General features: G+C 46.7%; 2 long non-coding RNA genes across 5 annotated transcripts in view; both read left to right on the top strand.

The window, feature by feature from the left end:
* LOC134736670 (uncharacterized) lies at positions 1–7,813 on the top strand. Its single transcript, XR_010120836.1, has 2 exons — positions 1–253; positions 7,571–7,813. It is a non-coding gene; the product is annotated as an uncharacterized lncRNA (long non-coding RNA).
* A 577-nt stretch (positions 7,814–8,390) lies between these two features.
* Positions 8,391–20,736, top strand: part of LOC129492755 (uncharacterized) — a 45,442-nt gene continuing 33,096 nt past the window's right edge. Inside the window, exons 1-3 of one of the 4 annotated variants that reach the window (XR_010120830.1) lie at positions 8,400–8,840; positions 9,629–9,706; positions 18,200–18,338. This is a non-coding gene — a long non-coding RNA (uncharacterized lncRNA). Of the gene's footprint in view, positions 8,841–9,628; positions 9,707–17,871; positions 18,339–20,736 lie in introns of all 4 variants that reach the window. The other 3 variants (XR_010120828.1, XR_010120831.1, XR_010120829.1) reach the window with 3 other exon arrangements.

The following is a 20,736-nucleotide window of genomic DNA, read 5'->3' as shown; positions in this document are numbered from 1 at the left end:
ACGCGTTTGTGCAGCTCAGATGGCGCCGCCTGTGCCCTAGCTCCGTGGCCCTGGAGACCCTGGCACGGTGTCACTTTTGCACCCTTCCTTCCCCGCCTCCCCAACTTTCCTTTCTGAATCTTCCAATTCTGCCCCAGCTGGAGGCGTGCGGGTCCTCTTGCAAACCGGACCAAGGATGTCTCCCCGATCCCCGGATGCTGGAGGCTGGTTGAGTTCATGTCACCAGCAAACACCGCGCCAGCTGCGAGACCGGGTGCGTGGCGGTGGAGGGGACGCAGCGGGATGCGTTAACTTTCTTCCTTTTTTTGAGACGGAGTCTCGCTCTGTCACCCAGGCTGGAGTGCAGTGGCGTGATCTCGGCTCACCGCAACCTCCACCTCCCGGGTTCAAGCGATTCTTCTGCCTCAGCCTCCCGAGTAGCTGGGATTACAGGCCCGTGCCACCATGCCCAGCTAAGTTTTGTATTTTTAGTAAAGACAGGGTTTCACCATGTTTGTCAGGCTGGTCTCGAACTCCTGACCTTGTGATCCGCCCACCTCGGTCTCCCAAAGTGCTGGGCTTACAGGCGTGAGCCACTGCGCCCGGCCAATGCGTTAACTTTCTAACCTCCGTGAGCCAACGTCCCTCGGTGTTCAGGACAGGAGCTATGGTGTATGTTGATTTAAAATTATAAGGATTACTGTTAGGAAGGCCATAATAATGTGGTGGAAAGAACGAGGGCTTCTGAATACAAACCTGGGTTCTGCCTTTTACTAACCATGTGTCTTCAGATAAATTACCTAAACTGAATGAGCTTCATTCAGCGAGTTTGGGGACTAATTGCAGGGAGGGAGGGAGGGAGGCTCCTGGCCCTTGCTGGGCCCGGGACTTGAAGGGCCAGGCCGGGCTTCCCCGAGTCCGTCGTTCCCCCAGGCTGCGATGGCGGTGGCTCCGGGCCCTTCCCCTGCCCCGCTGCCAAACATCCCGATTGCACGGAGAGTCAGGCGCTGAGAGGGGTTTATCTGCGTCTTCAGATAAATTATCTAATCTGAATGAGCTTCAGTTTTTCTATTTGTGAAAGATGATATAAATTCACTGCCCGGGCATGTAAGAGGTGCTAATAAAGGGTCTGTCATCATTTTCAACTTTTTTTTACTTTTTTGGGGGGCTTTTTTTTTTTTTTTTTTGGAGACTGGGTCTTCTGTGTTGCTCAGGCTGGAGTGCAGTGGTGCTATCATAGCTCACTGCAGCCTCGAACTCCTGGGCTCAAGTGAGCCTCCCACTTAAGCCTCCCAAGTAGCTGGGACTATAGGTGCACGCCACCACGCCCGGCTTATTTTCATTTTATTTTTGTGGAGATGGGGGAGGGGTCTCCCTGTGTCGCCCAAGCTGGTCTCCAACTTCTGGGATCAAGTGATCCTCCTGCCTCAGCCTCCCAAAGTGCTGGTCTTACAGGCGTGAGCCACCACGCCCAGCCCATTATTCTCAATTTAGTGGAATACCAGAGTTTGCCCCTGAAGCAAAAGAAAACCCTTTTTTTATGAGAGGTCCTCCAAAAAATAACTCTATATATAGGTTCAGGGCCCATCAAGAATACGAACCAAGTCTGGGCACAGTGGCTCACGCTTGTAATCAATCCCAGCACTTTGGGAGGCCAAGGCGGGTGGATCACTTGAGGTCAGGAGTTGGAGACCAGTCTGGCCAACATGGTGAAACCCCATGCCTACTCAAAATACAAAAATTAGCCGGGTGTGGTGGCACGTGCCAGTAATCCCGGTTACTCGGGAGGCTGAGGCAAGAAAATCACTTGAACCCGGGAGGCGGAGGTTGCAGTGAGCTGAGATTGTGCCACTGCACTCCAGCCTGGGTAACAGAGTGAGACTCCATCTCAAAAAAAAAAAAAAAAGTACCAAATACTATTCCTAAGGAATATTTCACCCAATTTTATGAACTTCCCCTTTTCCTCTTTGCTGAATGTTTTCTGTTGGTTCATGGATTAGTATCAATTGCTGCAAAGTAAATTTTCCCAAAACTTAGCAGCTTAAAACCCCGAACATTTATTACCTTAGCAGTTTTTTGAGACGGTCTCAGTTCTGTCGCCCAGGCTGGAGTGCAGTGGCGCGATCTCAGCTCACTGCAACCTCCGCCTACCGGATTCAAGAGATTCTCCTGCCTCATCCCCCCGAGGAGCTGGGATTACAGGCATGTGCCACTATGCCCAGCTAATTTTTGTATTTTGAGTAGACATGAGGTTTCACTATGTTGGCCAGGCTGGTCTTGAACTCCTGACCTCAAGTGATCCGCCTGCCTCGGCCTCCCAAAATGCTGGGTTTACAGGCCTGAGCCACCACGCCAGGCCCTAACTTGCACAGTTTCTGATGGTCAGGAATAAGGTAGTGGGTTAGCTGGAGGTCCTGGCTCAGGTCTGTCATGAATCATGCTGAGGGCAGGGTCTGCAGTCATCTGAAGGCTTGGGTGGGTGGGGATCTGCCTCCAGGCTCACTCACAAGCTGTGGTCAGAAAACCTCAGCTCCTTGCCAGGTGGGCTTCCCATAGAGCTGCTAATGACACAGCCGCTGACTTCACCTAAAGCAAGTGATCAGGGAGAGAGAACATTAGTTACCTTTTGTTTTATAATAAATTACCCCAAAACATCAAATGGCATTTGTTATCTCACATTTCTGTGGAATAGGAATCTGGGCATGGTTTAGCTGAGGACTCGGAGCTGAGTCTCTCCGGAGGCTGCAGTCAGCTTAACTTGAGATTCTTAAGTCTCACCTGGAGTGGATCCCCTTCCACACGCACTCAGGTGGGTGTTGGCCTGAGGTCTCCCTCAATTCTTTCCACACGGGCCTCTTGCTTCGCTAAAGCCAGCAACTAAGATGGAAGTTAGAACCTTTAGTTGCCTAATCTCACAAGGGATATATCCCAATGCTTTTGCCATATTCGATTAATTAGGATCAAGTCACTTGGTCCAGCATACACTCAAAGGAAGGGTATTACACACTGGCATGGATGCCAGCAGCTGGGAATCATGGGCCATCTTAGAAAGCTCCCCACTGCAGTGACCAAAACTGAGGCTGCAGTGCCTTTTCTAACCTGACTTGTTAGGTGAAATGTCATTGTCTCTGCCATATTCTACTGGTCATACAGACCATCCCTGGATGTGAATACCAGGAGGTGTTGCTCACTGGGTACCATCTTAGAGGCTGCCCACCATAGCCCATCCAGATGAATTTCTCCACTTATCCTGCTCCTCCCCAGAGGCTGACTCATGTGAACCACATCAATGGGCTCCCTCGTTCTCTGACTCCTGGTCAGCTGCAGCCAATGGGGAACACTTGTGGAAGAATAGAGGTGGGATGTGAGGTTGGGGTCCTTATTCCCATAGCTCCTCATTGTAGGCTGGCTGCATCCTCACTTGAGGGCCACTGCTCCTGCCAGATGGCACTAAGAGATTCATCTGAACTGCCCTTCATGAATTTAGTTTCATCTGATCATTAAAACTGAATTTACTGGCCGGGCACGGTGGCTCACATCTGTAATCCCACCACTTTGGGAGGCTGAGGCGGGCAGATCACTTGAGGCCAGGAGTTCGAGACCAGCCTGGGCAACATGGCAAAACCCCGTCTCTATTAAAATACAAAAATTAGCTGGTTGTGGTGGCATGCTCCTGTAATCTAGCTACTCAGGAAGTTGAGGCAGGAGAGTTGCTTGAACCTGTGAGGTGGAAGTTCCAGTGAGCCAAGATCGGGGCCTTGGTGACAGAGTGAGATTGTGTCTCAAAAAAAAAAAAATTGAATTTACACAGCAATATTCCATTGTGAAATAAAAAGTGTATATAGGACTGTACAAGCAGGCTGTACAAGAGGGTCATTTAAATTCCTACCCCCGCCTCGGTCCACACCTATAGACTCATAGGATTTCTCTATGTCCAGTTAGTGCAGGATGGAAAAAATGGGCCTAGTGTTCACATCTGCATAATATGCTGGCACATGCCAGACATGAACAGCCATTCTACTCTAGCCTTACTTGGGAGAAGTCCTAAAAAGACAGTGGTGAGGCCGGGCAAGGTGGCTCACACCTGTAATCCCAGCACTTTGGGAGGCTGAGGTGGGCGGATCACCTGAGGTCAGGAGTTTGAGACCAGCCTGGCCTACATGGTGAAACCCCATCTCTACTAAAAGTACAAAAATTAGCTGGGCGTGGTGGCAGGCGCCTGTAATCCCAGCTACTCAGGAGGCTGAGGCAGGAGAATCGCTTGAACCCAGGAGGCAGAGGTTGTAGTGAGCCGAGATCACGCCACTGCACTCCAGCCTGGGTGACAAGAAGGAGACTCCATCTCAAAAAAAAAGAAAAAGAAAAAGAAAAAAAAGACAGTGGTGAAGGGAAGTCATCTCAGATGGTGGAACTCTGAGCACTGTGCCTGGTTTTCCACTTCTCAGCTAAATAGGGATGGCCAGAAGGACCAGGCTGGGAACAGTGGCTCACGCCTGTAATCCCAGCACTTTGGGAGGCCTAGGCGAGTGGATCACCTGAGGTTGGAAGTTTGAGACCAGCCTGACCAACGAGGAGAAATCCCATCTCTACTGAGACAAAAATTAGCTGGGTGTGGTGGGGCATACCTGTAATCCCAGCTACTCAGGAGGCTGAGGCACAAGAATCGCTTGAACCTGGGAGGCAGAGGTTGCAGTGAGCCAAGATTGCACCATTGCACTCCAGCCTACACAACAAGAGCAAAACTCCATCTCAAAAAAACAAACAAACAAAAAAAGGACTGATGGACACTGGCTCAAGGGTTGGCCAGTTGATCAGGGACTAAGAAAGAACAGGATTAAAAATTAGGTACAGGAGGTCTGGTGGGGATGTGGATGGACCTTTTTGAATGGGCATTGAATGTGAAGATTTCTTGTCCTCTGCAAACATCCATCAGAAGGCATTCGGTATGGAGGAGGTCTCTGTCATCTGTGGATGTTGGACTTTTCCTCCAAAAACATCTCAGTTCTTGCTCAAAGAGCCCATATGTGAAGTGGCTGTAGTAATAGGATAGAGGCTATGCATGTGTTCAGCCTCATAAACTGCCCTTCGTCCTGGCTGATCTTGCTGGCCACTGTCACTGTTAAGTACCCAACCTGCCAACAGCAGAAGCTAACTTTGAGAACCTGATAGTACACTATTCTTTTTTTTTCTTTTTTCTTTTCTTTCTTGTTTTTGTTTTGTTTTGTTTTGTTTTGTTTTGTTTTTGAGACAGAAAAAAAAAAAAAAACTCCAGCTCTGTTGCCCAGGCTGGAGTGCAGTGGCACGATCTTGGCTCACTGCAACCTCTGCCTCCCGGATTCAAGCAGTTCTCCTGCCTCAGCCTCCTGAGTAGCTGGAGCTACAGGTGTGCGCCACCACACCCAGCTAATCTTTGTATTTTTAGTACAGACAGGGTTTCACCATATTGGGCAGGCTGGTCTCTAACTCCTGACCTTGTGATCCTCCCGCCTCGGCCTCCCAAAGTGCTGGGATTATAGGCGTGAGCCACTGCACCCGGCCAGGACATGATTCTTTAGGGAGACCAGCTGTCCACTTGACGGCAAGTAAATTACATCGGACTCCTGGAGGAGGCAGCAATATGCCTCCCAGGTATAGACCCAGTCCACACAGGGATGTGCCTTCTCTGCCTGCAGCACCCACGTCTATGGACTTACAGAAAGCTGCATGTGTCTTTATGGTATGCAGCATCTCTCACCCCGGGACACATTTTCAGTAAAGGAAGTGTGACAGTGAGCTCATACCTATGGAATTCAGTGGTCTAACCATGTGCTTTGTGTTAATTATTCAAAATAATCAGACATGCTCCTGTGAACCCAGAAAATCAGAGACAGGTCTCAGTTAATTTAGAAAGTTTATTTTGCCAAGGTTGAGGATGCATCCATGACACAGCCTCAGGAAGTCCTGATGACATGTGCCCAGGGTAGTTGGGCACAGCTTGCTTGTATACGTTTTAGGGAGACACAAGACATCAATCAAAAGAAGAATTACATTGGTTAGGTCTGGAAAGGCAAGACAATTTGAAGCAAAGGCAGGAAGACTGGAAGCAGGGAGGGGGTTTCCAGGTCACAGGTAAGTGAGACACAAATGGTTGCATTCTTTTGAGTTTCTGATTAGACTTTCCAAAGGAGGCAAATGAGATGTGCATCTATCTCAGTGAGCAGAGGGATAACTTTGAATAGAATGAGAGGCAGGTTTGCCTTAAGCAGTTTCCAGCTTGAATTTTCCTTCGTAAAAAGAAAATATTTTGGGGGTCCAAGATATTTTCCTTTCACACTCCCCTCTCCCATACAGAAGGAATATACTTCCCTGCTTCATTTCTGCTGGGCTTAGCCACGTGCATTTACTTTGGCCATAGGATACTGGCACGTGTGATGCAAGCAAAGGTTTACAATGTGTTTGTGCAGTTGAACTTGTGTTCTTGCTTCTGCCATTGTTAGGGAAGCCGGGGCCTAGGAGGGCCAGAGTGACACCATTTTAAGTTCAGCTCCATCTTGAGACTAACAAGGCACACTCCTTGCCAGTCACGACCCATGGTCATAAGATGTTTACAGTTGAGAAAACAGCCTAAAGATACCTGCAAGGACACAAACCTGTAACAACAGAAAGACCAGATGTCCTAATACCCATAACATATGCTTTCAAGATAATTACAGTTATGCTTTAATGTACTTACACACTAAAATGTCAAGGACAGTTTTGTTTAAATCAATAAAATAATAAATTTTGTCATGCCGTCAGCCCACATGCACATAGGCACAGCTTAGTTTAGCCTTTACATAGACAAAACCCCTATATATGAAATTTTTTTTTTTTTTTTTTTTTTGAGACGGAGTCTTGCTCTGTTACCGAGGCTGGAGGGCAGTGGTGCAATCTTGGCTCACTGCAAGCTCCACCTCCCGGGTTCACGCCATTCTCCTGCCTCAGCCTCCTGAGTAGCTGGGACTACAGGCACCCACCACCACGCCTGGCTAATTTTTTGTATTTTTAGTAGAGACGGGGTTTCACTGTGTTAGCCAGGATGGTCTCGATCTCCTGACCTCGTGATCCACCTGCCTTGGCCTCCCAAAGTGCTGGGATTACAGGCGTGAGCCACCGCACCCGGCCTATATATGAAAAATTTAAAATGGCCGGGCACAGTGGCCCAGCACTTTGGGAGGCCGAGGAGGGTGGATCACATGAGGTCAGGAGTTTGAGACCAGCCTGGCCAACATGGCGAAGCCCTGTCTCTACTAAAACTACAAAAATTCGCCAGGCATGGTGGCGGGCGCCTGTAATCCCAGCTACTCAGGAGGCTGAGGCAGGAGAATTGCTTGAACCCAGGAGGCAGAGGGTGCAGTGAACCGAGATTGTGCCACTGCACTCCAGCCTGGGCAACAGAGCAAGAGTCCATCCAAAAAGAAAGGGAAGGAAAGGAAAGGGAAGGGAAGGGAGCGGAAGGGAGGGGAGGGGAGGGGGAGCTAAAACAAAGACGGGGCATTCCTTTGCTTGCTTCCTAAGGACGCCCTACTCTGTAATGGAGGAGCTTTCAATAAACTCTCACTGCACCCTGCAGCTTGTCTTGAATTCCTCCCTGCGTGGAATTCAGAAGGCCTCTTTGGGTTCTGGATCAAGACCGCTTTTTCTGTGAACAATCACCATGAGAAGAACACGCCCCGACTGACCCACTGGTCCAAGGAAGGTGAGACATGGAGAAGACAGTGACCCAATCTTCAGCTTGGAGACACGTCCAGCTGAACTCAGTCCACATCAGTGACCTGCAGATGCATAAGTGAGAATAAACGATTGTTGGGTTAGGCCTCTGAGTTTGGGAGGCATTTTGTTACACCTCTTTACTGTGGCAATATTAGACTAATACATGCTCTATTATCCAGAAGTGTGTGGCTTAAAATAATAGTTGAATGACCAGGTGCGGTGGCTCAGGCCTGTAATCTCAACATTTTGGGAGGCCACGGTGGGAGGATCACATGAGGCCAGGAGTTCAAGACCAGCCTGGGCAACATAGTGGGACCCCCGTCTCCATAAAATTTCTAAAAAATTAGCCTGGCGTGGTGGGCGCACGCCTGTAGTCCCAGCTACTCGGGACGGCCAGAATGAACGGCATTGTTCGTCTGTCTCTTAATTCTGATTCTGGCCAGCAAGGGGCGGCCTCCCCCTGCTGTCCTTGCTGTTAGGTCCCTGCGCCCACTCAGCTTTAAGCTGAAGGTCGCTTTACCGGACCCCACTTCGCTCTACCAGGCGCAGGATGAGCTTCTCTGTTCTTTTAATGTGGCGTCCCCCACAGGCCACCGTACCAGGCCGCGGGTCCGGGGTTAGGGCACTTGACGCCGGCGCCGCCATGTTGTCTCCGGGCCACTTCCGCGTTTCTGGCGCGTAGTCTTGCATTTCCTACTTGGTCCTGCTCGCGGCGCCGCGCCTCCGGGTGTTGGGGAGGCCGGGACGATGGAGAGTCCGGGGCTCGCCCTAGTCGCGGGGACACCGCCTTCCAGGAGCTGTCCCCAGGCAAACTCACAGACATCTTCAAAGAGGCTTCTTGGACATTCTGTTTTTTGCTCCTCAAAACAGGCTTCGGAAAGAGAACAGGCAAACATCACTGCGAGCGCCTCTAGGGCTCCTTTCCCTGTCCCAGGACCGGGAATCGGGGAGGTGCCCAAGCAGAGTTCACTTAAGTTAACAAATCAATGAAGCAGCTGGAAAATCTCAGTTATATTTTAAATGAGATCGAGGGCGGTGACTCACGCCTGTAGTCCCAGCACTTTGGGAGGCCGAGGCGGAGGTGGAGGGTCGCTTGAGGCCAGGAGTCCGAGACCAGCCTGGGCAACATGGTAAGCCACCCCGGCCCCCGCCCCTCTTCAAAAAATACAAAAATTAGCCGGGCTTATTGGCATGGGATTGTGGTCCCAGCTACTTAGGAGGCTGAGGTGGGAGGTCGCTTGAGCCATGGAGGTCGAGGCTGCACTGAGCTGTGATCAAGCCACTGCACTCCAGCCTGGGACTACAGAGAGAGACCCTGTCTCTAATTAATAAATAAATTATAGATAGATGATAGATGCAATAAAAAAATTGGCTTGTAAATGGCAAACTAAAAGTGGAAATTATCATTACAATGAAAATATTAATTTGAGGAACCGAAAACTTAACTTTCCTTTTCCTGTAGTTAAGTTTAAGCACTTAGATTTGCTTCAGTGATTCCCAGGCTTCATGATTGCAAGCTGCTTGCTTGTAAGCACTTTGTCTCTCACTAAAAAAATTACAGTTATTTTAAAGTCCCGCTGGATGCTCACTCTTTAAGGAGGGTGAACAATGGTAACTCCTGTACGGTTAGAGCTCTGAATGAAGCCAGATACATTCCATAGATCACAGAACTAATTTTCTGGCTTGGTGAGCCTGGTCAAGTTTCTTAACCTGTCTAAGCCACAGATGTTTCAATTATAAAGTGATAATAACCCTTCACTGGGAAGGTTATTGTGAGGATAATATGAGATCAAGTATACCAAAATGCCTAATATGTACTTGACATCCAGTAAGCTTTCTGAATTAGGATATAAATGGCATTAATAGTTAATCATTGTTATTCTTTTGTTCCATGATATGCATGAATCACAACTTGAAGCCTTCAAACTGCTGAGAGCTGCTTGGTGGACCTCGTCTCTCAATTTGCCCTTCCCACTAAACCCGTCTTCCCTCAACAGTAAGCTTTCTGGTCAGCATTTCAGAATGTCTCAAACTGTAGGTCCTTCCCACAGCCCCAAATCTCAGCAAATGACCAGTCTCTTGCTTCAAGCTATTAAATGGGTGCTGTCTGACAGCCCTCCCTCCCTTGAAACCTGCAAACTCTCGTGCTTTGGCATCCATCCTTTCCCTCTAGTGCAATGCAAGTCACATCCTCCCTCTGGCTAACCTCTGCACCTATCTTCTGGATTCCCTACACCTCTCCAATCTAATCTTCACACTCCAGCCAGGGTGAACACTTACAAATATAAACACAGTCATTTCATTCTCTATCTAGTAGCATTCCGTGGAGTTCCTTTTGCTCTCAGGGTTCACCTCAACATCCTTACAGGCTTTCCAGGCTGTGTATGCTCTGGCTTACCACTGCTTCTTATTTTCATTTTTTTTATTCTTTTTTTTTTTTTTTTGAGACGGAGTTTTGCTCTTGTTGCCCAGGCTGGAGGGCAATGGAGCGATCTCGGCTCACTGCAACCTCTGCCTGCTAGGTTCAAGTGATTCTCCTGCCTCAGCCTCCCAAGTAGCTGGGACTACAGGCATGCCCCACCATGCCCAGCTAATTTTGTACTTTTAATAGAGACAGGGGTTCTCCATGTTGGTCAGGCTGGTCTTGAACTCTTGACCTCAGGTGATCCACCCACCTCGGCTTCCCAAAGTGCTGGGATTACAGGCGTGAGCCACCACGCCCGACTAATTTTTATTTGTTCTTTTGAGACAGGGGTGATCCTCCCACTTCAGCCTCAAAAGTAGCTGGGATTACAGGCACACACCATCACACCTGGCTAATTTTTTTTTTTTTTTTTTTTTTGTAGAGACGGGGTTTGGGGGTTTTGCCCTGTTGCCCAGGTTGGTCTCGAACTCCTGGGCTCAAGGGATACGCCCACCTTAACTTTTCAAAGTGTTAAGATTACAGGTGTGAGCCACTGTGCCCAGCCCTATTGCTTTTTAAAGGTACAATTAACTTTAGCCCAGGCTAGCTTCTTCACTGAATTGATCTAGGTACGATGTGGGATTTGGGACAGCTGTTAAGAAAGGTGAAGACAGAGTCAAATAGAGAAAAACATTTTCTCTATAGAGGTGGGGAAACTTTCAGAGCAGAATTAATTGTGTCCTCTAAAAGCAATGAAGTCCTCTTGGTTAGTTTGAAGAATGATCATGTATCAGTTTATAGGAATTGAGACTTTTTTTAAATTTTTGAGACGAAGTCTTTCTCTGTCCCCCAGGCTGGGGTGCAGTGGCATGATCTCAGCTCACTGCAACCTCCACCTCCCAGGTTCAAGCGATTCTCCTGCCTCAGCCTCCCAAGTACCTGGGATTACAGGCGCCTGCCACCGTGCCTGGCTAATTTTTGTATTTTTAGTAGAGACGGGGTTTCACCATGTTGGCCAGGCTGGTCTTGAACTCCTGACCTCAAGTGATCCGCCTGCCTTGGTCCCCTAAAGTGCTGGGATTACAGGCGTGAGCCACCGTGCCCGGCCGGAGTTGAGACTCTTAAGGGGTCTCGGGGGGTCTCAGAAGCTCAGCTGATGATATCTTAATCAGGTTTGGGTTCGTTTTTTTTTTCTGTTAGAACAGGTCATAAAAATACTTTCACCCCAAGCCACAAAATCCTATAAAATAGCTCAGTCTTTGACAAATTCAGTAAATATAAAAGAGCCCTTTTGAGTTTCTATTTACTCAAGATGTTTGCAGTGATAAAATCTTGATATAAGTTTTCTAGAATCTTGAACTTTCAGAGCTCCTTTAGAAACAGACCTTTGTGTTGTTTTTATTAAACTCTTCAATGAGCACAAAGTTTTTATGTTGTTCACACAAAATTTAAATAAGGAAGCTGAAGGTAGGTGGGAACCCCCAAATGGATGGTAACAGAAAACTTCCTATAGCATTTCCATAGACTGGTTTATTCATTATGCAGCTTGGCTCAGCAGAACCATTTTATAATGAAACTGCAAGATGACTCCCAGTGGGCAAATCAACGTCTATTCTAAAGGTTGATTCTTATCAACTGGGAGAATTGATTCCTGATGAGAAATGCTAGGCTAAAAAACCCTCCCACATTGACTTCACAAGCCAGATCCAATATCTTTAATCCTCTTATGGAAAAGAAACAAGGAGACATTTCAGGGCTTACAACAGCCTTCCAGAATAATTGCAACAGTCTCACAGCATCAGGGGCCAAAGGAATATTTACATCTTTCCAACTGGAAATCATAAACAGGTTATCTGGAGTGAGACAATCTATATCTTAAACATGGCCAGAGCACCTTGGATTTTTTTTTTTTTTTTTTTTTTTTTTTTTTACGGAGCCTTGCTCTGTCGTCCAGGCTGGAGTGCAGTGATGTGACCTTGGCTCACTACAACCTCCACCTCCTGAGTTCAAGCAATTCTCCTGCCTCAGCCTCCCCATAGCTGGGACTACAGGCATGCGCCACCATGCCTGACTAATATTTTTGTACTTTTAGTAGAGACAGGGTTTCACCATGTTGATCAGGCTGGTCTCTAACTCCTGACCTCAAATGATCCACCCACCTCAGCCTCTCAAAGTGCTGGGATTACAGGCGTGAGCCACCGCGCCAGGCCAGCACCTTGGATTTTTAACCACCATCCTAGATCAGGAAGTTTAAATTTCTCTCCATATTAAAATTTTCCTTCCTCATATTTATTGTTAATACATTACTATTTGATTAATACAAATTACTGCTTGTTAATACAAATACATTCTATTTGATTCAGGTTTTGAAGCAAAATTCCTGATGATTTTAAAACTATGAGAGTTCTTTCTTTCTATGCATCTTATTGCTGAGGTCATCTTAGCTGACAATTAATTGGACAATATAGTGGTAAATCCATACTGGTCTTTGACTCTGAAAATATTCTTTCAAATTCCATTGGTGCTTTCCACTGTTTTGACATGACTTTAAGATGTTTCCCAGACTCTTCTGAGGGCAAAGAATATATGTGTGCATATAAATGGCCTAACAAAACGCACCACTCTGTCTATAGCCATGAATAGGAAGTCCCTATCTCTGGGCACTGCCAGTCACCCAAGAGGACAATGTGAAGAGCTGGGGTTGTTGCTCTAGGGAGAAGCTTGTGGGCTTGCGCGAGTCTCAGTTTGGGAGGCTTTGTGACTTAAGCAGGAAAAATATTAACTCAAATTACTCCCTTTGGCTTAAAAATCATTTCTATTTTTTTATTGTTTAATTTTTGAAATAGAAAATGTATTCATATGGTTCAATATTTTTAATTTTAAAAGTATGAAAAGATAATTCAATATTTAAAAGTCTCATTCCTCATAACCACTTTAACTAGTCTCTTTTTTTTTTTTTTTTTTTTGAGACAGAGCCTTACTCTGTCACCCAGGCTTGAGTGCAGTGGTGCGATCTCGGCTCACTGCAACCTCCGCCTCCCGGGTTCAAGCGATTCTCTGCCTCAGCCTCCTGAGTAGCTGGGATTGCAGGCATCTGCCACCATACCCAGCTAATTTTTGTATTTTTAGTAGAGATGGGGTTTCACCATGTTGGCCAGGCTGGTCTTGAACTCCTGACCTCATGATCCACCCACCTCAGCCTCCCAAAGTACTGAGATTACAGGCGTGAGCCACCACACCTGCCCTACTAGTCTCTTATATCTAGAGAATCTTGTTGAAAATATGACTATATTCCTCTCAGTCTACCTCCTTTATTCCTTCCCCTGAAACAGCTTTCTTTTTTTTTCTTTTTAGGCATAAATAATATACAACAGCCTGGGCACTGTGGCTCATGCCTGTAATCCCAGCACTTTGGGAGGCTGAGACGGGCAGATCACCTGAGGTCAGGAGTTCAAGACCAGCCTGGCCAACATGGTAAAACCCTGTCTCTACTGAAAATACAAAAATTAGCTGGGCATGGTGGTGCATGCCTGTAATCCCAGCTACTCAGGAGGCTGAGGCAGGAGAATCTCTTGAACCCGGGAGGCAGAGGTTGCAGTGAACCAAGATCGTGCCCCCGCACTCCAGCCTGGGCAACAGAGTGAGACCACATCTCAAAAGGAAAAAAATATATATGACAAAGTGTACACATTTAAAATGTGTACATATGCATATGCATATATGTATACCTGTGAAACCATCACCACGATTGGGGATAGGGAAAAAATCCATCACCCCAAAAAGTTTTTTTTTTTTTTTTTTTTTTTTGAGGCAGTCTTGCTCTGTTGCCCAGGCTAGAGTGCAGTGGCCTGATCTCGGCTCACTGCAAGCTCCACTTCCCAGGTTCATGCCATTCTCCTGCCTCAGCCTCCCAATTAGCTGGGACCACAGGCGCCCGCCACCACGCTCGGCTAATTTTTTGTATTTTTAGTAGAGACCGGGTTTGATTGTGTTAGCCAAGATGGTCTCCATCTCCTGACCTCGTGATCCGCCCACCTCGGCCTCCCAAAGTGCTAGGATTACAGGCGTGAGCCACCGCGCCCGGCCTACCAAAAAGTTTTCTAATGTATTTCCCTAGTGACTAATGATGTTGAGCATCTTCTCATGTGCTTTTTTGCCTTACATGTATCTTCTTTGTTGAAGTATCTGTTCAGATCTTTTGTGAGGACAAGGTACGGTTCCAGGTAGGGATCCAAGTTCATTTTTTCGCGTGTGGATATCAAATGTCCCGGCACCATTTATTGAGAAGGCTATCCTTTCTCTACCTCATCACTTTTGTAACCTTGTTCAATATCAGTTGTCCATTGATGTATGGATTTATTTATGGACTCTATTAGGTTCCATTGATCTATCTGCTCTTTAAGCCAATACTATGCTGTTTTGATTGCTATAGCTTTATAACAATTTTCTCTTTTTTGGCCCTAATTTCACATTTATTTTATTTTTAAAATTTTGACTTTTATTATAGATTAAAGGGCATATGTGCAGCTTTGTTGCATGGGTCAATCGCATGACTCTGAGGCTTGAGGTCCCAGAGATCCTGTCCCCCAGGCAGTCAGCATGGTACTTAACAAGTGGTTCTTCAGCCCATGCTGGTAACAACTTTCAAAATCAAGTAGTGTTCTTCCTCCAACTTTGTTTTTCTTCCGCAGAGTTATTTTGGCTATTTTAGGTCCTTTGCATTTCCAGATGAATTTTAGAATCAGCTTATCAATTTTTACCAAAAAAAAAAAAAAATCTCATGGGATTTCAATTGGAATTGCATTGATTCTACATATCAATTTAATCGCCTCCTCTTCTTTCTTTTTTATATGAAAGGTTGTTGCCATACACACAGTTCTGCACCTGGCTCTTCACACTCCACAATGAATGGAGATCTTTCATTCTTCTGCCTTAACTCCCATTATAGTTTCATTGTATCCTGTTGTTGGGATGGAACTTATTTCATTTAACTGTAGTTAAACTGATGGATTGCTAGCTTACTGCTGATATTTTGCTGTTACAAACAGTGCTGCAGTATAATCAGTGTACATGTCATTTCCCTTGTGGGCAAATATATCTGCAGGATGAATTTGAGAAGTGTGATTGCCAGGTCAAAGGGAATATACACTTAAAATTTTAATGGCAAGGGCCAGGCGCGGTGGCTCACGCCTGTAATCCCAGCATTTTGGGAGGCTGAGGCGAGCAGATCACGAGGTCAGGAGATCGAGACCATCCTGGCTAACACGGTGAAACCCCATCTCTACTAAAAAAAAAAATACAAAAAATTAGCCGAGTGTGGTGGCACGTGCCTGTAGGCCCAGCTACTCGGGAGGCTGAGGCAGAAGAATAGCTTGAACCTAGGAGGCAGAGGTTGCCGTGAGCTGAGATTGTGCCACTGCACTCCAGCCTAGGTGACAGAGCTAAACTCCATCTCAAAAAAAAAAAAAAAAATTAATGGTTATGGCTAAATCCTTTCCTAGAGTTTCATTAATTTGTATACTTTTCACTAATACGTTAGAAGGCTTGTTTTGCCATAGCCTTAACAGTGCATTACCAAACTTTCTTGTCTTTGCCAAATTAATAGGTGAATATGGCCTATCAAATCATTTTGATTTTCACTTCTTTATTTCAGATAAGTTTAAACATCATTTCATGTGTTTAAGAGCCATTTGCATTTCTTTTTTTTTTTTTTTTGGCGGGGGGGACAGAGTCTCACTCTGTCACCCAGGCTGGAGTGCAGTGGCCCGATCTCAGCTCACTGCAAGCTCCGCCTTCTGGGTTCACGCCATTCTCCTGCCTCAGCCTCCCCAGTAGCTAGGACTACAGGCACCCACCACTACGTCAGGCTAATTTTTTGTATTTTTAGTAGAGATGGAGTTTCACCGTGTTAGCCAGGATAGTCTCGATCTCCTGACCTCGTGATCCGCCCACCTCAGCCTCCCAAAGTGTTGGGATTACAGGCGTGAGCCACCACGCCCGGCTGTATTTCGTTTTTTTTTTTTGAGACAGAGTCTGGCTCTGTTTCCTAGGCTGGAGTGCAGTGGTGCAATCTCAACTCACTGCAACCTCCACCTCCTAGGTTCAGGTTATTCTCCTGCCTCAGCCTCCCTAGTAGCTGGGACTACAGTTTTACACACCCAGCTAATTTTTGTATTTTTAATGGAGACGGGGTTTCACCGTGTTGGCCTGGCTGGTCTCAAACTCCTGGCCTCAAGTGATATGCCCACCCTGGCCTCCCAAAGCGCTGGGGTTACAGGGATGAGCTACTGCACCCAGCCCCATTTGTACTTCTTTTTCTCTTTTTTTTCACAACCTTGGCTGCTATGGTCTGAAGGTTTGTGCCCCCTTAAAATCCATATGCTGAAATCCTAACCTCTAAGGTGATATTAGGAGGTGGAGACGTTCAGAGGTGATTAAATCAGGAGGGATTATGTCTTTATAAAATAGTCCTGAAGGAGCTTGTTGGCCCCTTCCACCATGTAAAGACACAGTCAGAAGGCACCATTTGTGAACCAGAAAGCATTTCCTCAGTAGGCACCAAATCTGTCAGCCTCTTGACCTAAGACTTCCTAGCTTCTGCCAGAACTGTGAGAAAAAATTTCTGTTGCTTATATAAACCACGCAGTTTGTGGTATTTTGTCATAGCAGCCTGAACTAAGACTTGGACACTTTTTCTCCATTTTGCCATTCGTCTTTGCTTATACCTTTTTTCTTTTTCTTTTTTTTTTTTGCCATAGTGGAGGTTTTAAAAATATTTATGTATTTGAAATTACTAGCCTTTCCTTTGAGGCTTTAGATTTTTAGTCTTAATTAGAAAGTCTTTCTCCACTCCAGTATTTGAATTTCCTCGTGATTTTCTTCAAGTACTTTTATGAAGGTTTTTTTCTTTTACATTTAAATCTCTTCATTATTTGGAGTCTATTCTACTACAGTGCACGATATCTAATTTGTTTCCCTGTTGTCTCAACACCATCTATTTAAAAGTCCATCTTTCCCCCCGCCCACCTTTGATGCCACTTTATATATTAAATGTTCACGTGTTTGAGTCTATTTCTTGATTTTTCTATTCTGTTCCATGGAATGTCTGTGTAATCATGCATCAGAACCACACTACTGAAACTGTTTTTCAAATTATAATATGGCGTAATATCTGGTAGGAGTAGTCTCACCTCATTGCCTACAGTTTTCTGACATTAATTTTTCCATATGAACTTTAGAATCAGCCTGTCTATTACAGGAAACTGTTGGCATTTTTATGAGGATTATATGCCATTTTTAAGTTATTGTAGGGAGAATCAACCCTTTCTAGTGTGATTTTTTTTTCTTTTTTTCTTTGAGACAGAGTCTCACTTTGTCACCCAGCCCTGGAGTGCAGTGATGCAATCTCAGGTTACCACAACCTCTGCCTCCTGGGTTCAAACGATTCTCCTGCCTCAGCCTCCCGAGTAGCTGGGACGACAGGTGCACACCACCATGCATGGCTAATTTTTGTATTTTTAGTAGAGATGGGGTTTCACCATGTTGCCCAGGCTGGTCTTCAACTCCTGACCTCAGGTGATCCACCTGCCTCAGCCTCCCATAGTCCTGGGATTACAGGATTACACGGTGGTGCCCAGCCTCAATTTTGACGACTTTCCCTGATGACTAATGATGTTGAGCATCTTTTCATATGCTTATTGACCATTTATATCTTTTTTTTTTTTTTTTTGAGATAGAGTTTCTCTCTTGTTTTCCAGGCTACAGTACAGTGGCGTGATCTCGGCTAACTGCAACCTCCACCTCCCAGGTTCAAGTGATTCTCCTGTCTTAGCCTCATGAGTAGCTGGGATTACAGGCACATGCTAATTTTTGTATTTTTAGTAGTGACGGGTTTCATCATATTGGTCAGGCTGGTCTCAAACTCCTGACCTCAGGTGGTCCGCCTCAGCCTCCCAAAGTGTTGAGATTACAGGCGTGAGCCACCCATCACGCCCGGCTATATATCTCTTCTTCAGAGAAATATCTAATCAAGAAAATAATTTTTACTGTTTTTATTTTTTGGTTTGTTTGTTTTTTTCCTCTGAGATGGAGTTTCACTCATGTTGCCCATCCTGGAGTACAATGGTGTGATCTCGGCTCACTTCAACCTCTGCCTCCTGGTGTGTCTGGAATTGGTGGGTTCTTGGTCCCACTGACTTCAAGAATGAAGCCACGGACCCTCGCGGTGAGTGTTAACAGTTCTTAAAGGCGACGTGTCCGGAGTTTGTTCCTTCTGATGTTCAGATGTGTTTGGAGTTTCTTCCTTCTGGTGGGTTTGTGGTCTTGCTGGCTTCAGGAGTGAAGCTGCAGACCTTCCCGGTGACTGTTACAGCTCTTAAGGCGGCACGTCTGGAGTTGTTCCTTCCTCCTGGGGGGTTCGTGGTCTCGCTAGCTTCAGGAGTGAAGCTGCAGACCTTCACGGTGTTACCGCTCATAAAGGCAGTGTGAACCCAAAGAGTGAGCAGTAGCAAGATTTATTGCAAAGACCCAAAGAACAAAGCCCCCACACCGCGGAAGGGGATCCCAGTGGGTTGCCACTGCTGTCTCTGGCAGCCTGCTTTTATTCTTTTATCTGGCCCCACCCACATCCTGCTAATTGGTCCATTTTACAGAGAGCCGATTGGTCCATTTTACAGAGAGCCGATTGGTCCATTTTACAGAGAGCTGATTGGCCCATTTTGACAGGGTGCTGATTGGTGCATTTACAATCCCTGAGCTAGACACAAAAGTTCTCTACATCTCCACTAGATTAGCTAGATACAGAGTGTCGACACAAAGGTTCTCCAAGTCCCCACCAGAGTAGCTAGATACAGAGTGTCAGTTGGTGCATTCACAAATCCTGAGCTAGACACAGGGTGCTGATTGGTGTGTTTACAAATCTTGAGCTAGATACAGAGTGCCAATAGGTGTATTTACAATCCCTTAGCTAGACATAAAGATTCTCCAAGTCCCCACCAGATTCAGGAGCCCAGCTGGCTTCACCTAGTGGATCCTGCACCAGGCCGCAGGTGGAGCTGCCTGCCAGTCCCGTGCCCTGCGCCCACACTCCTCAGCCCTTGGGTGGTTGATGGGACTGGGCACTGTGGAGCAGAGGGCGGTGCTCGTAGGGGTGAGGGGAGCCTCAGGCATGGCGGGCTGCAGGTCCAGAGCCCTGCCCTGCGGGGAGGCAGGTATGGCCCAGGGAGAAGTCGAGCACAGCAGCTGCTGGCCCAGGTGCTAAGTCCCTCACTGCTGCGGGCCGGTGGGGCTGGCCGGCGGCTCTGAGTGCAGGCCCGATGAGCCCACGCCAACCTGGAACTCATGCTGGCCCGCAAGCCCCATGCGCAGCCCCGGTTCCTGCCCGCGCCTCTCCCTCCACACCTCCCTGCAAGCTGAGGGAGCTGGTTCTGGCCTTGGCCAGCCCAGAAAGGGGCTCCCACAGTGCAGCAGCGGGCTGAAGGGTTCCTCAAGCATGGCCAGAGTAGGTGCCAAGGCCGAGGAGGAGCTGAGAGCGAGCAAGGGCTGTGAGGGCTGCCAGCACACTGTCACCTCTCACTGGGTTCAAGCGATTCTCCTGCCTCAGCCTCCCCAGTAGCTGGGATTACAGACGTGCGCCACCACACTCCGCTAATTTTTATTTTTAGAAGAGATGGGGTTTCTCCATGTTGGTCAGGCTGGTCTCGAACTCCCAGCCTCAGGTGATCTGCCTGCCTGGGCCTCCCAAAGTGCTGGGATTACAGGTGTGAGTCACTGCACCCAGCCTTTACTGTATTTTTTAGCAGAAAGAAAATGATTGCATTACAATGGTTATTTTTAAGGGCCCCAGCCTCCACTTTTTCCTGAGATCTACGTTGTGTTGTTTTCAGTGTTTTGACAGGCCTTTTTATTTTTATAAATGCCCCAGAAGTTGTAGTGCAGCCCTAACTTTCTAGCAGGACTTTTAGAAGCTGACAATTTTCCTAAGTTTCATTCACATCACATGAAGGCAGCAATTGTTAAAATATATTTAGATTCCATTAGGGTACATTTTGCTATCACATTGAAGTCTCTCAAGAATCATTTTATTCCCATCAGATGTCGTTACTGAGCAGTTTCTAGTGCTGAACATGACTAAGAACCTTTAGGTGGTGCTCTTTGATTAAAAACATTTATCCCTCAAACAAATACAGTAGTATATTGCAGGAAAAAGTGACTTTTTTTTTTTAGAGATGATCTCCCAGGTCTGCTCGATTTTTCTGCCATTTGTATTGCCGAGGCTAATAATTTGCCCATCTCCTCCCAGCCCAAGCACCCCAAGACTGATACTTTTCTATCACCTGCTGCTAATTTTGCCTCCCAAACAGTCTCCCATCTCTGACTAAGAGAGAACCTTCTTGGTGGGGTCACGGCTTCCCTTGCGTCCATGAGCTGTCTGTCCCACAGCCTGGTCAGACTCCAAGAGCCTCATCAGACTCCCACAGCCTCAAACCCCAGGTTTGCCACTCACTTCCTCGCGCACTCCTCTTTGCTCATTTTTCTGCCAACGATTCATCATGTATTTCTAGGACTATCTGCTCACTTCCCACCCCTTACTTTTTTTGTTTTGTTTTTTTGAGACAGAGTCT

The sequence above is a fragment of the Symphalangus syndactylus genome, chromosome 1 (genome assembly GCF_028878055.3).
Source record: "Symphalangus syndactylus isolate Jambi chromosome 1, NHGRI_mSymSyn1-v2.1_pri, whole genome shotgun sequence".
Lineage (NCBI taxonomy): Eukaryota > Metazoa > Chordata > Mammalia > Primates > Hylobatidae > Symphalangus > Symphalangus syndactylus.
Note: the sequence above shows the minus strand (reverse complement) of the source record. Positions and strands in the feature narration are given on the sequence as shown.